A 14243-nucleotide genomic window follows, 5' to 3' on the forward strand; every position below is an offset into this window, starting at 1 on the left:
TGGTAACTTCCTCATCTGTTAAATTACTATTTTAAAGTATAACATGTTATTTATTAAGAGAAACTAAGTTATAGAGAAGTTTGGCTGAGAATAGAAAACTCAGGCCCTCTGTTAAGGCCCTTTGTTGTACAGAATGCTGTGCTTTAACAAATCATGATGTTGGAATAGAATTGTATCTTCCTGAGGAATAATGTATAGTGTTTCTCTAGTAAATCCTGAATAGCTTATTTAACTTCTGTGGTCAAAGAAAATGTTCTGTTTCCAGTTACATGTTCTCTAAATCTTCATCTCACTTATATGTTTGCTGTCATTTTTGCTTTACTGTCTTTGCCTATACGGATTCTTGGATTTTTAGCTTCAAAGTCGCAATAAATCTGGTTTCTCTTCATTTCTTTGCATGCATCTATCAGCCTAGTGATTTAAGGAAGCATCGTCGAAAGGTAAACTATTTAGTAATTTAGCATGCCTTTGTTTCTCGATGAAGTATTAAAGAGTCTTTATCGTTTTACATGAATGAACGCTATGTGGTTATGTACTGGTGAATAATTGACATTTTAATGGAAGTGATGAAACTCACCCACCACTTAAAATATGCTGATGGTTTTGTTGCAAATGGGTCATTCCTTGGGAAAATTGTAACAGTTTGCCTTTCTCCCACTTGTTTGCCTTCTAATCATATCATGCTTATTTATAATGGACATAGTATTATTTATTATTTTTAAAATTTTATTTACTTATTTATTTTGGCCATGCTGCACAGCTTACGGGATCTTAGTTTCCCAACCAGGGATCAGATTTGTGTCCGGGCAGTGAAAGTGCCTCTGGACCTAACCTCTGGACCACCATGGAATTTCCACTTAGTGGTTTTTTAAAAGAAATGACTGAATCAGAACCATAGATGTTAGAATTGGGGGAAACCAATTTAATGACGGTGGGTAGCAGTGTGCAGGAGACTCTGTGCGCCAGGCACCCCGAAGAGTGCTTTCTGAGCCTGTCATCTAATCCCACAGACACCCAGGTGAGGTCCAGGCTGCTGTTATCCCCATTCAGCAGACATGGACACTGAGGCTTAGAGAGGCTGGGCACCATGCCCAGGCTTGCACACCCAGCAGTGCGGTGGGGACTGGTCTGATCAGAGCCTGGACACTTAGCTGTGGTGCCGTCCAGCCCGCTTTCCTCCAGAGGCTCTCGTGTCCATCATGGCATCCCTGATGGAGGGAGCATCAGGAGGGAGCTCGGTGCCTCTCCCCTCGGGTCACTTGGATGAGCCCCTGTTGTTGGAGTCCAGTGCCCCGAGGGCTGGCCTTCCTTGTCCCTCTCTCGCTTCCAGCCTGCTAATCGAGCACTCCTGTGGCCTTCCCGCAGGACTCAGGCAGCCGCTCTCCAGTTCAGGCAGCGCAGTGCCCAGGAACCCTTCTGCCGGGCACAGCAGAGCAGCACCGTCACCCTGGGGTTTGTGACCTGGGTGTACGGCTCGCCCGCTTTGTGGCCTGCTTTGCCCTCTTGTTAAGTGAGGACACGGTACTGCCCGTCCTAGTCACGTGGGCACCCGTGGGGCGGGCTCCCATCCTGGGGGAGGGCAGCCAGGCTGGGGACCCAGAGGCCTGCCTTAGGAGGAGGCCTGGGGGAAGGGCCTGACCGTGGTCCCTGACTCTGAGGCAGGTGTTTTTCTCCATGGAGTCTATAGTCAACCCAGGTGTGTCACTTCCTTGGTCTGTTCTTTGTTGTTTTCTGATTTTTATAAATGCTTCTTTTAACTTGAATTTGAGATTGATCCCTGTTCAGTTCCATGTGGATAATTTCTAGCCTTTTAGCCTTCTGTTGTCTGAGGGTGGTGGTTAGAGATCAGGGGAGGGTGCACGGTTTATCCAACTGCTGTTAAATGAGTTCAGCTGTATTTTGCACTAAGTCACTTTGTTGTCACCAAGCTCCTGTGGGGCTGCAGTGGATCAGTATTCTTTACAGAATCTCATTAAAAAGGCACAGGTTAGTTGGTTAAAACAGCGCACTCATTGTTTATAAAAATACTTGGCCGTGCATATTTCCTAAAACCTCTCCTGGCTGAACCACACGCGCAAAGGTATAAGTGAGACCCGTCTGGACCCTGAAGGGGTTAGCTGTTCCCCACACTGTTGCCACCACTGTTTCCTGTCCTCAGACCCAGGACCAGCGGAAAAGCTGGGAGTCCAGGAGAGATCATCTATTTTTTTTTAATTAGTTTATTTTTTAATTGAAGGATAATTGCTTTACAGAATTTTGTTCTTTTCTGTCAAACCGCAACATGAATCAGCCACAGGTACACATATAGACCCTCTCTTTTGAACCTCCCTCCCATCTCACTTCCCATCCCACCCCTCTAGGTTGATACAAGATCATCTCTTAGTGAAGACTTCTTTTCAGTTCAGTCGCTCAGTCGTGTCCGAATCTTTGCAACCCCATGAATTGCAGCACGCCAGGCCTCCCTGTCCATCACCAACTCCCGGAGTCCACCCAAACCCATGTCCATCGAGTCGATGATGCCATCCAGCCATCTCATCCTCTGTCGTCCCCTTCTCCTCTTGCCCCCAATTCTTCCCAACATCAGGGGCTTTTCCAATGAGTCACCTCTTCGCATGAGGTAGCCAAAGTATTGGAGTTTGAGCTTCAACATCAGTCCTTCCAATGAACACGCAGGACTGTTCTCCTTTGGGATAGACTGGATGGATCTTCTTGCAGTCCAAGGGACTCTCAAGAGTCTTCTCCAACACCACAGTTCAAAAGCATCAATTCTTTGGCACTCAGCTTTCTTCACTGTCCAACTCGCACATCCATACATGACTACTCGAAAAACCATAGCCTGGACTAGGCGGATCTTGGTTAGCACAGTAATGTCTCTGCTTTTAAATATGCCATCTAAGTTGGTCATAACTTTCCTTCCAAGGAATAGGTGTCTTTTAATTTCATGGCTGCAATCACCATCTGCAGTGATTTTGGAGCCCCCCAAAATAAAGTCTGACACTGTTTCCACTCTTTCCTTACCTATTTGCCATGAAGTGATGGGACCAGATGCCATGATCTCAGTTTTCTGACTGATGAGCTTTAAGTCAACTTTTTTTTTTTTTGTCCTTTTTTTTTTTTTTCCCATAATAGTGAAAATAACTCATTTCTTTTATTTTTTATTTATTTATTTATTTTTTAGTTGGGGGCTAATTACTTTACAATATTGTAATAGTTTTTGCCATACATTGACATGAATCAGCCATGGGTTTACATGAGTTCCCCTTCCTGGAGCCCCCACCCACCTCCCTCCCCATCCCATCCCTCTGGGTCATCCCATTGCCCTGGCCCTGAGCCCTTGTCTCATGCATCGAACATGGAATGGTGTTCTGTTTCACATATGATAATATACATGTTTCAATGCTATTCTCCCAGAACGTCCCACCCTCACCTTCGCCCTCAGAGTCCATAAAATTGTTCTATGCATCTGTGTCTCTTATTCTGTCTCACATAAAGGGTTATCGTTACCATCTTTCAAATTCCATATATATGCATTAGTATACTGTATTGTTGTTTTTCTTTCTGGCTTACTTCACTCTGTATAATGGGCTCCAGTTTCATCCATCTCAGTAGAACCGATTCAAATGTATTTTTTTTAATGGCTGAGTAATATTCCATTGTGTATATGTACCACAGCTTCCTTATCCATTCGTCTGCTGATGGACATCTAGGTTGCTTCCATGTCCTGGCTATTGTAAACAGTGCTGCGATGAACATTGGGGTACACGCGTCTCTTTCAATTCTGGTTTCCTCGGTGTATATGCCCAGCAGTGGGATTGCTGGGTCATATGGCAGTTCTATTCCCAGTTTTTTAAACTAGTACAGCCACTATGGAGAACAGTGTGGAGATTCCTTAAGTCAACTTTTTCACTCTCCTCTTTCACTTTCATCAAGAGACTTTTTAGATCCTCTTCACTTTCTGCCATAAGGGTGGTGTCATCTGCATATCTGAGGTTATTGATATTTCTCCCGGAAATCTTAATTCCAGCTTGTGCTTCCTCCAGCCCAGCGTTTCTCATGATGTACTCCGCATAGAAGTTAAATAAGCAGGGTGACAATATACAGCCTTGACGTACTCCTTTTCCTATTTGGAACCAGTCTGTTGTTCCATGTCCAGTTCTAACTGTTCCTTCTTGACCTGCATACAGGTTTCTCAAGAGTCAGGTCAGGTGGTCTGGTATTCCCATCTCTTGGTGAATTTTCCACAGTTTATTGTGATCCACACAGTCAAAGGTTTTGGCATAATCAATAAAGCAGAAATAGATGTTTTTTGGAACTCTCTTGCTTTTTCAGTGGTCCAGCAGATGTTGGCAATTTGATCTCTGGTTCCTCTGCCTTTTCTAAAACCAGCTTGAACATCTGGAAGTTCACGGTTCACGTATCACTGGAGCCTGGCTTGGAGAATTTTGAGCATTTACTAGCGTGTGAGATGAGTGCAGTTGTGCAGTAGTTTGAGCATTCTTTGGCATTGCCTTTCTTTGGGATTGGAATGAAAACTGACCTTTTCCAGTCCTCTGGCCACTGCTGAGTTTTCCAAATTTGCTGGCATATTGAGTGCAGCACTTTCACAGCATCACGGGGGTTGGGGGCGGGGGCGTATTATGGGACCTCATCAGGAGGATGTTCAGGAGGCTGGTGTTCCCCCGGGTCCTCCATTTCCCTGTGGACTCTTGAACGGATGTCACTGAGTGGTCCCTTTCCTGTGACACTATCAGAGGGTGCCACGTGGCATGGATGGTAGACGGTCATTGACCATCTAGAGGAGGGGTCCTCAGTCTCCAGGCTGTGGTTCAGTACCTCCTGTCATCATCAGTAGTGGGGTTAGATTAAAAATAAAGTGCACAGTAAATGGAAAGCTTGAATCATCCTGAAAACACCCCTCATTCCCGGCTGGGGGAAGAATTGTCTTCCACAAAATTGGTCTCTGATGCCAGAAAGGTTGGGAACCACTGATCAAGATGACCAGCCTGTGTTCCATCTAGAAAACAGTGCTCTGCTGACATGCTGATGGCATTACACTAACTGAAGAGGTCAAAGAAAAGCCCGCTGTGGGCAGAGGTAAGCACTGTTCCTTCCTTTCACCGTCAGAGGAAATTGCCAACAGCAGAAGTGGCTTTTGCCCGTTGTTGGGGATGAGCCAGTGGGCCTCTGATGCGGTCTGGAAAATGGGCCTGAGACACCTGAAGGGAAAAGAAGCCCAAAGTGGGGGCTGCATCATGAAACTGCTTACTGCATCGCGGGCGGGTGTCCCACTGCAGCAGTTTCAGACTAACCCCAGACAACTCCCACAGCAACCAGGAACTGCTGGTGCAGGTGAGTCAGCCTGGCTTGGCTGCATAACCAGAGACAGATCTCACTGGAAGCGTCTAGCAAAGTCTCCCAAAGCAACACACATCCACAGGTGATGGTCCCATCTGTGGGTGTCGCATCCTCCCATGTGGGGGGCCTCGATGGCAAGCCCATGGTTTGCCTGGACTCTCCTGCCTGCCGCTCCAGGTCCTTATCTTTACTAAAACCTCACACAAGGATGCTCCACAGAGCATCAACCATCTGAATCTCATTTTCCATATATTCAACCTCAACTATATTATGGAGAAATAATAAAGCCTACTTCATAGGCTTGTTTACAGGGACAAATTAAAACTATTTAAAGTGTTTAGAACAAAGCTGGCACATTTGGTGCTGAAAAATACTCACTTTTATCACTGAAACAAGGGCATCACTGCCATCATTAATAATCTCCCAAGGCAAACAACAATACATGCCTGGATATGTAAATTCCAGCTTGTCTATTTCTTAAATACTTCACAGTCACACATCAAAATGAAATATTATTTTGCAAAAACTATATTTGCTATTTCAATGGATAAGACTAGTGTGTGTGCTCAGTCGCTCAGTCGTGTCCGACTCTTTGCAACCCCATGGACTGTAGCCCACCAGGCTCCTTTGTCCATGGGATTTCCCAGGTAAGAATGCTGGAGTGGGTTGCCATTTCCTACACCAGGGGATCTTCCTGACCCAGGAATCCAATCAATGTCTCCTGCACTGCAGGTGGATTCTTGACTGCTTGAGCCACCAGGGAAGGATTTTTATATGATGACATGAACTTTATTTACTGATTTCAAGAAAAGTTAAGTCATGGTTATGGCTCTGCTTTGTTCACATCTGCTCCGTGAGAACTGATGCTCCTTCCTAGGACCAGCTCCAGCCTTCACATGGGAGTCAGACGCATCTTGTGTTTCAATTTGAAAACAAACAAATAAATTCGCCTGCCAATGCAGGAGACGAGGATTCAGTCCCTGGTCCGGGAAGATCCCGCCTGCCCCAGAACAACTAAGCCCGTGTGCCCCAAGTACTGAGCCTGTGCTCCAGAGCCCGGGCCGCAACAAGAGAAGCCCCTGTAAAGCGAAGTCTGCATTCTGCAACGGAGAGGAGCCCCCGCTCTGCACAGCTCGAGAAAAGCCTGTGCAGCGACGAGACCCAGCACAGTCAAATAAATAAAAAACAATTTTTAAAATGGTATTGACAAACCAAAAGGAAAATATCCTCCAGAAACACCTGATACCTCTTTTCAATACACATTGCTTTTAATGTTAATTTCATATGAGACCCATTTACCATCATAAGTATTTCTCCTTCTTTAATGAGAATGATTCTCTGACTTCTAATCTCTCTGAAATATATGAAAATTACTATTCCAGAAATATGAACTTTGTTTCAAATTAACATATATAACTAATGTACTAGAATCTAACTTTTAAAGTGGTGAAAATAATTTTGTAGTATGTTACTTTTTTCTTTGAGTTTTAACTAAATTTCTTATAAGGTTTGGAGTCTCTGATTTGAAAAATAATTTAAAACAGGTTATTTTTATTCATGAATTCTGTTGCTACAAAATGGAAAGGGTGAATGCAAATTTCCAATTAGAGGCAGCCTTAAATGGGCTTTTGAATCTCAGTCTATGTCCAAAGTGCAGAGATAAAGATAATTTTTAAAATCATATTTTTTCATTTATGCATGACATAGATAGCTATTGTATATTCTATGTGAATTCTCTCAAAAAATTGCTTTAGATTGAAGAGCAATACTCTGTCGATATATGAAATTGACAGTCACATTTAGAGTTGGACAAATGTGGCTTATACAAGGAAAATCTATTCTTATAATTGATAAGCAACACAATTCAGGAAAGCTAACATTTCCTATTTCGCTTCGGAGAGAGTCTTGAGGTTTACAAAGATGGAGGTTTCAGGGATTGCTGGCTAGGATGACCAGTGATAACATTTTTAAAGTCTTGGAAAAGAATATTTCTGAAAAGTAGATGAATTTGGATGACTGGTAACTTTGGTTGTTACACTAACAGGTGACCCGAATATGCCATACAGGGTGAGAGCACGGCCACACGGGGATGTCCAGGGGCCCACCAACATGACCGCCTGCCTTGCCCTCGGTTCCAAATCCTTAGAAAAACCAATTCATTCATTCAAACTATTTTGGGTGCTTTATATATATCATATATAACTATATATGAGCTTCCCTTGTGGCTCAGATGGTAAAGAGTCTGCTTGCAATGCAGGAGACCCGGGTTTGATCCCTGAGTTTGGAAGATTCCCTGGAGGAGGGCATGGCAATCGACTGCAACATTCTCACCTGGAGAATCCCCATGGACAGAGGAGCCTGGAGGGCTACAATTCATGTGGTCACAAAGAGTCAGACACGACGGAGCCACTAAGCACAGAACAGCACAAGCTTTATATAGAGGATGGGTAAACAACAAAGTCCTACTGTACAGCAAAGGGAATTGCATTTACTATCCTGTGATAAGCCATAATGGAAAAGAATATAAATAAAAGGTATATGTATGTGTGTGTATATATATATGTATATGTAGCAATCACTTTTCTGTACAGAAGTAATTAGCACACTATGAATCAACGCAGAAAAGTGAAAGTGTTAGTCATTCAGTCATGGCTGACTCTTTGGGATCCCATGGACTATAGCCTGCCAGATTCCACTGTTCCATGGGATTTTTCAGACGAGAAGACTGGAGTAGGTAGCCATTTCTTTCTCCAGGGGATCTTCCCAACCCAGGGATCGAACCTGGCTATCTTGCATTGCAGGCGGATTCTTTACTGTCTGAATTGTACTCATTATTATACTACTTCAGTTTTAAAAAATCAAATTAAAAAAAAAGAACAGGTTGGCCAGGTTAAGATATTATAAGGAAGCAATGTTCAAGCAGAGGTCTCAATAAGAAGAAAGAGCCACGCTTGCCAAATATGGGCACAGGGGTCCACATAAATGAAGAGCAGGTTTACATGTCACGTTAAGGTTCTGAGCAGGAGCCGAGTTTGCTGTCCACAAGCCCTCAAGGAGACGGCCTTTGGTCTGGAAGGAAAGGCAGGTGAGCAGGCAGAAAGGCTCAGGGCAAGGCCAGGGCTGAGCACAGCCTGGCGAGACTGGGGCAGAAGATGGGTTTTATCTGAACTGTCAGTCAGTGAAGGATGTTAGAGGGGTGAGAGACAGATCCAACTCTCTCTGGTTCAGCCTGCAGACCGGACACTGCAGAGCAGAGCAGGTCATCAAAGCTGCTCTGTGAGGACGAGGGAGCAGAGGTCGAGCTGGCGTGAGAGGAGACGCTGACCCAGGTCAGGACACACCGCAAGGCAGTGTCACAGGACCTTCTGGTGGTTCAGGGTACACAAAGGCTCTGAGGGGTGAGACCCAGATTCCTGGTTTGAGCAGCTGGTTGGGTCGTGGGAGGAATGTGGTGGCTTTGACTCACATGGGAGGGTGGGCTGCATTGAGGTGAATAAAAATGTCTGGTCCTTCTTGATACATTAAAAAATTTTTTCTTGGCATCTAGTTGCTTTACAATGTTGTGCTAGTTTTTGCTATACAGCAAAATGAATCAGCTATACGTATACACATATCCCCTCTTTTTTGAATTTCCTTCCCCTTTAGGTCACCATGGGCTTCCCTGGTGGCTCTGACAGTAAAGAATCTGCCTGCAATGCGGGAGACCTGGGTTAAATCCTGTGTCGGGAAGATCCCTGGAGAAGGGAATGGCAACCCACTCGAGTATGCTTGCCTGTAGAATTCCATGTACAGAGGAGCCTGGGGGGCTACAGTCCATGGGGTTGCAAAGAGTCGGACACGATTGCATGACTAACACTCTTACTAGGTCACAGAGCACTGAGTAGAGGTCCCTGAGCTATACGGTACCTTCTCATTCGTTACCTGCTTCATACATAGTGTCAATAATACATGTGTGTCAATCCCGATCTCTCAATTCATCCTCTCTCCCTCTCCTTGGTGTCTATACATTTGTTCATTTGTTCCCTATGTCTGAATGTATATTTCTGCTTTGTAAATAAGATAATCTATATCAATTTTTTCGAATTCCATATATATGCATTAACACATGATATTTGTTTTTCTCTTTGTAGACATTCAAGTGAGGGTGTTGAATAAACATTTTGGAGCTCGGGGCCAATCCAAAAATTGGGACTCCTAAGTAGATAGACGGTTTCAAAGTTCAGGAATTAAATGAGATAAATTAGGACAAGTGTTTACACAGAAACAGAAAAGGACCTAATACGAATCAGGGGATATTTCCAAATAGGGAGGTGGGGAAGAGAAAGCGTTCACAGAGCAGGAGACTGAGACAGTGTGACCTGTGCAGTCAGAGTAAGGCAAAGGACCCCTCACTGCAGTCAGGGAGTCATGCCTAGGATTTAGGAAAACCAGCTTCGTTGGGTTAAGATTAATTACATTCTTGCAGATGTTCACTGCTGTTCAAATTCTGCAAAAGTCTGAATTGTACACTGAATTGTTTTCAAACACTGTATTTAGCTACTAATACATCTAGTATTTCCACAGCGTCTGATTTCTGTCCAATTTTCAAGTACTTTCAAGGGATTTAAAGAGAACCAAGAAAATTAAGCATTGTTATATAGGTCTTTGATACCAGGTGACAATTTGAGTAAAAACTTTCCTATTTGTAGCATCGTGTTTCCCCAGTTATGTTCGATTTTAACTCTGACAACAAGATGTATCTAAGAAAGTAAGAAGAGCAAACTTAATAGTCATTAGGGAGGTTGTGCTTTTCAGTGTTTTTATTAGAAACTGAGATGATGATAATAATGATTGAAGAGAAAATCTTTCTGAACCAAATTTGGCAACTTGTAAACTGATAAATGTTTCAATGAGACATTTACAATGTTCATATTACTCAGAGCTTCACAGAAGTGAATTACGTTCTTGTAAACAAACAAACAAACTTCTCTTGTTCCTACCGCAATACTGATCTGAATATGCTTTGCAAAGCTAACCCTCTTTTAAAACACCGGAAGGCTTGCTGGTTTACTATTACTCTCCCATTCCAGCTACCAGCAACATTCACCCACAGGGATTTGAGAAAAATCATTTATTTATCTCATTATAATGCAATATATCTGAAAAATGTTTATATTTTTGACCAATTGTGCACTAATACTCTAAGGAAATCTCTTGAAAGAAAGAAAAATTTTAATACTTAGAAGATTATGTTCACAGGATTTTTACTAATTACATTTTATGCATAAAGAGAGAACAACCAGGACTTCCCTGGTGGTCCAGTGGTTAAGAATCCACCTGCCAATGCAGGTGACACAGGTTCAATCCCTGGTCTGGAAGGATTCCACATGCTTCAGAGCAACTAAGCCTGGAGCCACAACTACTAAGCCTGTGCTCTAGAGCCCAGGAGCCACAACAAGAGAAGCCACTGAAATGAGAAACTCACACACCACGACTTCAGAATAGACCCTGCTCACCACCCTTAGAGAAAAGCCGATGCAGCAACAAAGACCCAGAACAGCCAAACATAAATAAATAGATGTTAGTTTTTAACAGAGAGACAGAGAGAGAATGTCAAGAAATGTTGTTCAAGTAAAATGGCTGTGTAGACTCAACCAGTGTAGATAAAAAATTATACTAGATAACAATTATAGAGCCAGACGAAATAAAAAGTTGAAAATGTAAAGGCAGTAGAAATTATCCAAAATCAGATAGAGGCTACAGGAAATTTTGCTCTTAAAAAAAAAACAGTTCTTAAGAGTAAGAAATGTGTTTGCAACAAAAAGAATAAAATACCTAGGAATAAGCCTACCTAAAGACACATAAGACCTGTATGCAGAAAATGGTAAGACACTGATGAAAGAAATCAAAGACTACACCAACAGATGGAAAGACATACCATGTTCCTGGACTGGAAGAATAAATACTGTGAAAATGACTAGACTACCTAAAGCAAACTACAGATTCAATGCAATCCTTATAAATTACCAAAGGCATTTTTTTTCACAGACCTAGAACAAATCATTTTACAATTTGTTTGGAAGCACAAAAGACCCCAAATAGCCAAAGCAATCTTAAGAAAGGAAAACAGAGCTGGAGGAATCAACCTTCCTGGCTTCAGATATACTACAAAGCTACAGTCATTGAAACAATATGGTACTGGCACAAAAACAGAAATACGGATCAATGGAACAAGGTAGAAAGCCCAGAGATAAACTCATGCACATATTGGCACCTTCTCTTTGACAAAGGAGACAAGAATATACAATGAAGAAAAGACAGCCTCTTCAATAAGTGGTGCTGAGAAAACTGGACAGCTATATGTAAAAGAATGACATTAGGACACTTCCTAACACCATATACAAAAATAAACTCAAAACAGATTAAAGATCTGAACGTAAGACCAGAAACAATAAAACTCTTAGAGTGAAACATAGGTAGAACGCTGCATGACATACATCACAGTAAGATCCTCTATGACCCACCTCCCAGAGTAATGCAAATAAAAACAAAAATAAACATATGGAGCCTAATAAAACTTAAAAACTTTTGCACAGCAAGGGAAACTACAAACGAGATGAAAAGGGAACCCTCAGAATGAGAGAAAATAATTGCAAATGAAGCAACTGACAAAGGATTAATCTCCAAAATATACAAGCAGCTCATGCAGCTCCATATTGGAAAAACAAACCCAACCAAAAAATGGGCAGAAGACCTAAACAGACATTTGTCCAAGGAAGACGTACAGATGACCAATAAACACATGAAAAGATACTCAACATCACTCATTATTAGAGCAATTAAAATTAAAACTATATGAGGTATCACGTCACATGGCTACAATGAACGTTTTAGTCACTCAGTCAGGTCCAACTGTGACTCCATGGACCCCTAACCCACCAGGTTTCTCTGTCCATGGGATTCTCCAGGCGAGAATACTGGAGTAGGTTGCCATTTCCTTCTCCAAGGGATCTTCCCAACCCAGGGATTGAACCTGGGACTCCTGCACTGCAGGCAGATTCTTTACTGTCTGAGCCATCAGGGAAGCCCTCGGTTAGAATGAAGTGAAGTGAAGTGAAAGTCGATCAGTCATATCTGACTCTTTGCAACCCCATGGACTATACTGTCCATGGAATTCTCCAGGCCAGAATACTGGAGTGGGTAGCCTTTCCCTTCTCCAGGAGATCTCCCCAATCCAGGGATCAAACCCAGGTCTCTTGCATTGCAGGCAGATTCTTTACCAGCTGAGCCACAAGGGAAGCCCAAGAATACTGGAGTGGGTAGCCTGTCCCTTCTCCAGTGGATCTTCCCGACTCAGGAATCGAACTGGGGTCTTCTGCATTGAAGGCAGGTTCTTACCAACTGAGCTATCAGGGAAGCCCTCGGTTAGAATGGCCATCATCAAAAAAAATCTACAAACAATAAATGCTGGAGAGGATGTGGAGAAAAGGGAGCCCTTTTGCACTGTTGGCGGGAATGTAAATTGATACAGCCACTATGAAGAACAGTATGGCTCTATAACCCTGGATACTCATATTTGTAGAAAACAAACCATAAAAGAATATAAAGATAGTGAAAACAAAGAGTCATAGAAATGCAAGTAGGGAGCAATATTTTTATTAGACAACTCAAGCTACAGCATATTTATAAGACATACAGTACAGGTTGTAACATTTAAGATGATTTATGTGGTAGGAAATGGCAACCCACTCCAGTATTCTTGCCTGGAGAATCCCAGGGATGGCGGAGCCTGGTGGGCTGCCGTCTACGGGGTCGCACAGAGTCGGACACGACTGAAGTGACTTAGCAGTAGCAGCATGCGGTAGATAACATGGCATTCATTGTAAAATAAATGTTCAATACCTTCCTATGAGTGGTAGTTTTACTGATGTATACATGTTTTGAAAAATTGTGCATTTAAAATTAGTATACTTTATGTTATGTACTTAGAATTAATAAAGTAATCCTTTAAAGAAAATACAAAAAAAAAAAAAAAACAACTAGGAATAAATCGACAACATGACCCAGCAATCCCTGGGCATATACCCTGAGAAAAGCACAATTCAAAAATACACATGTACCTCAATGTTCACTGCAGCATTATTTACAATAATGCTGGACATAGAAGCAACCTAGATGTCCATCAACAGCTGAATGGATAAAGAAGATGTGTTACATATATACAATGGAATATTACTCAGTCATGAAAAGGAAGGAATTTGTCAGTTATAGTGAAGTGGATGAACGCAGAGTTTGTTATACAGAGTGAAGCAAGTCAAAAGAAGTATTGTATATGTGTGTGTCAATCAGTTGTGTCTGACCCTTTGCGACCCCATGGTCTGTATGTAGCCTGCCAGGCTCCTCTGTCCATGGGATTTCTCCAGCCGGAATACTGGAGTGGGTTGCCATATCCTGCTCAAGGGGATCTTCCTGACCCAGGAATCACACTTGTGTCTCATTCTGAGCCACCCAGGAATATGAAAGCATAGAGAGAGAATCTAGAAAAATGGCACCGATGAGCCTCGTGGACAACAGGCTTGTGGATACAGGGGAGGAGGGAGAGGGTGGGACCCACTGGGAGAGGAGCACTGACACACACACACCGCCACGTGTAAAACAGCTCGTGGGAAGCTGCGGTGTAGCACAGGGAGCTCAGCTCCATGCTCTGTGATGACCTAGCAGGGTGGGATGTGGGGCTGGGAGGGAGGCTCAAGAGAGAGAGGATATATATATAATTATCAGTTATTTGCATTGTTCGAAAACCAACAAAACGTTGTAAAGCAATTTCCGCCAGGGGAAAAAAAAAAAAGTGAATTTGAGGCTTTCAGACCTGAATGTGTGGATTTTTGATTCCTGATCTTCTCAACCCC

This window comes from Giraffa tippelskirchi, chromosome 1 (genome assembly GCF_054371585.1).
Source record: "Giraffa tippelskirchi isolate mGirTip1 chromosome 1, T2T-mGirTip1v1.2.pri, whole genome shotgun sequence".
NCBI lineage: Eukaryota > Metazoa > Chordata > Mammalia > Artiodactyla > Giraffidae > Giraffa > Giraffa tippelskirchi.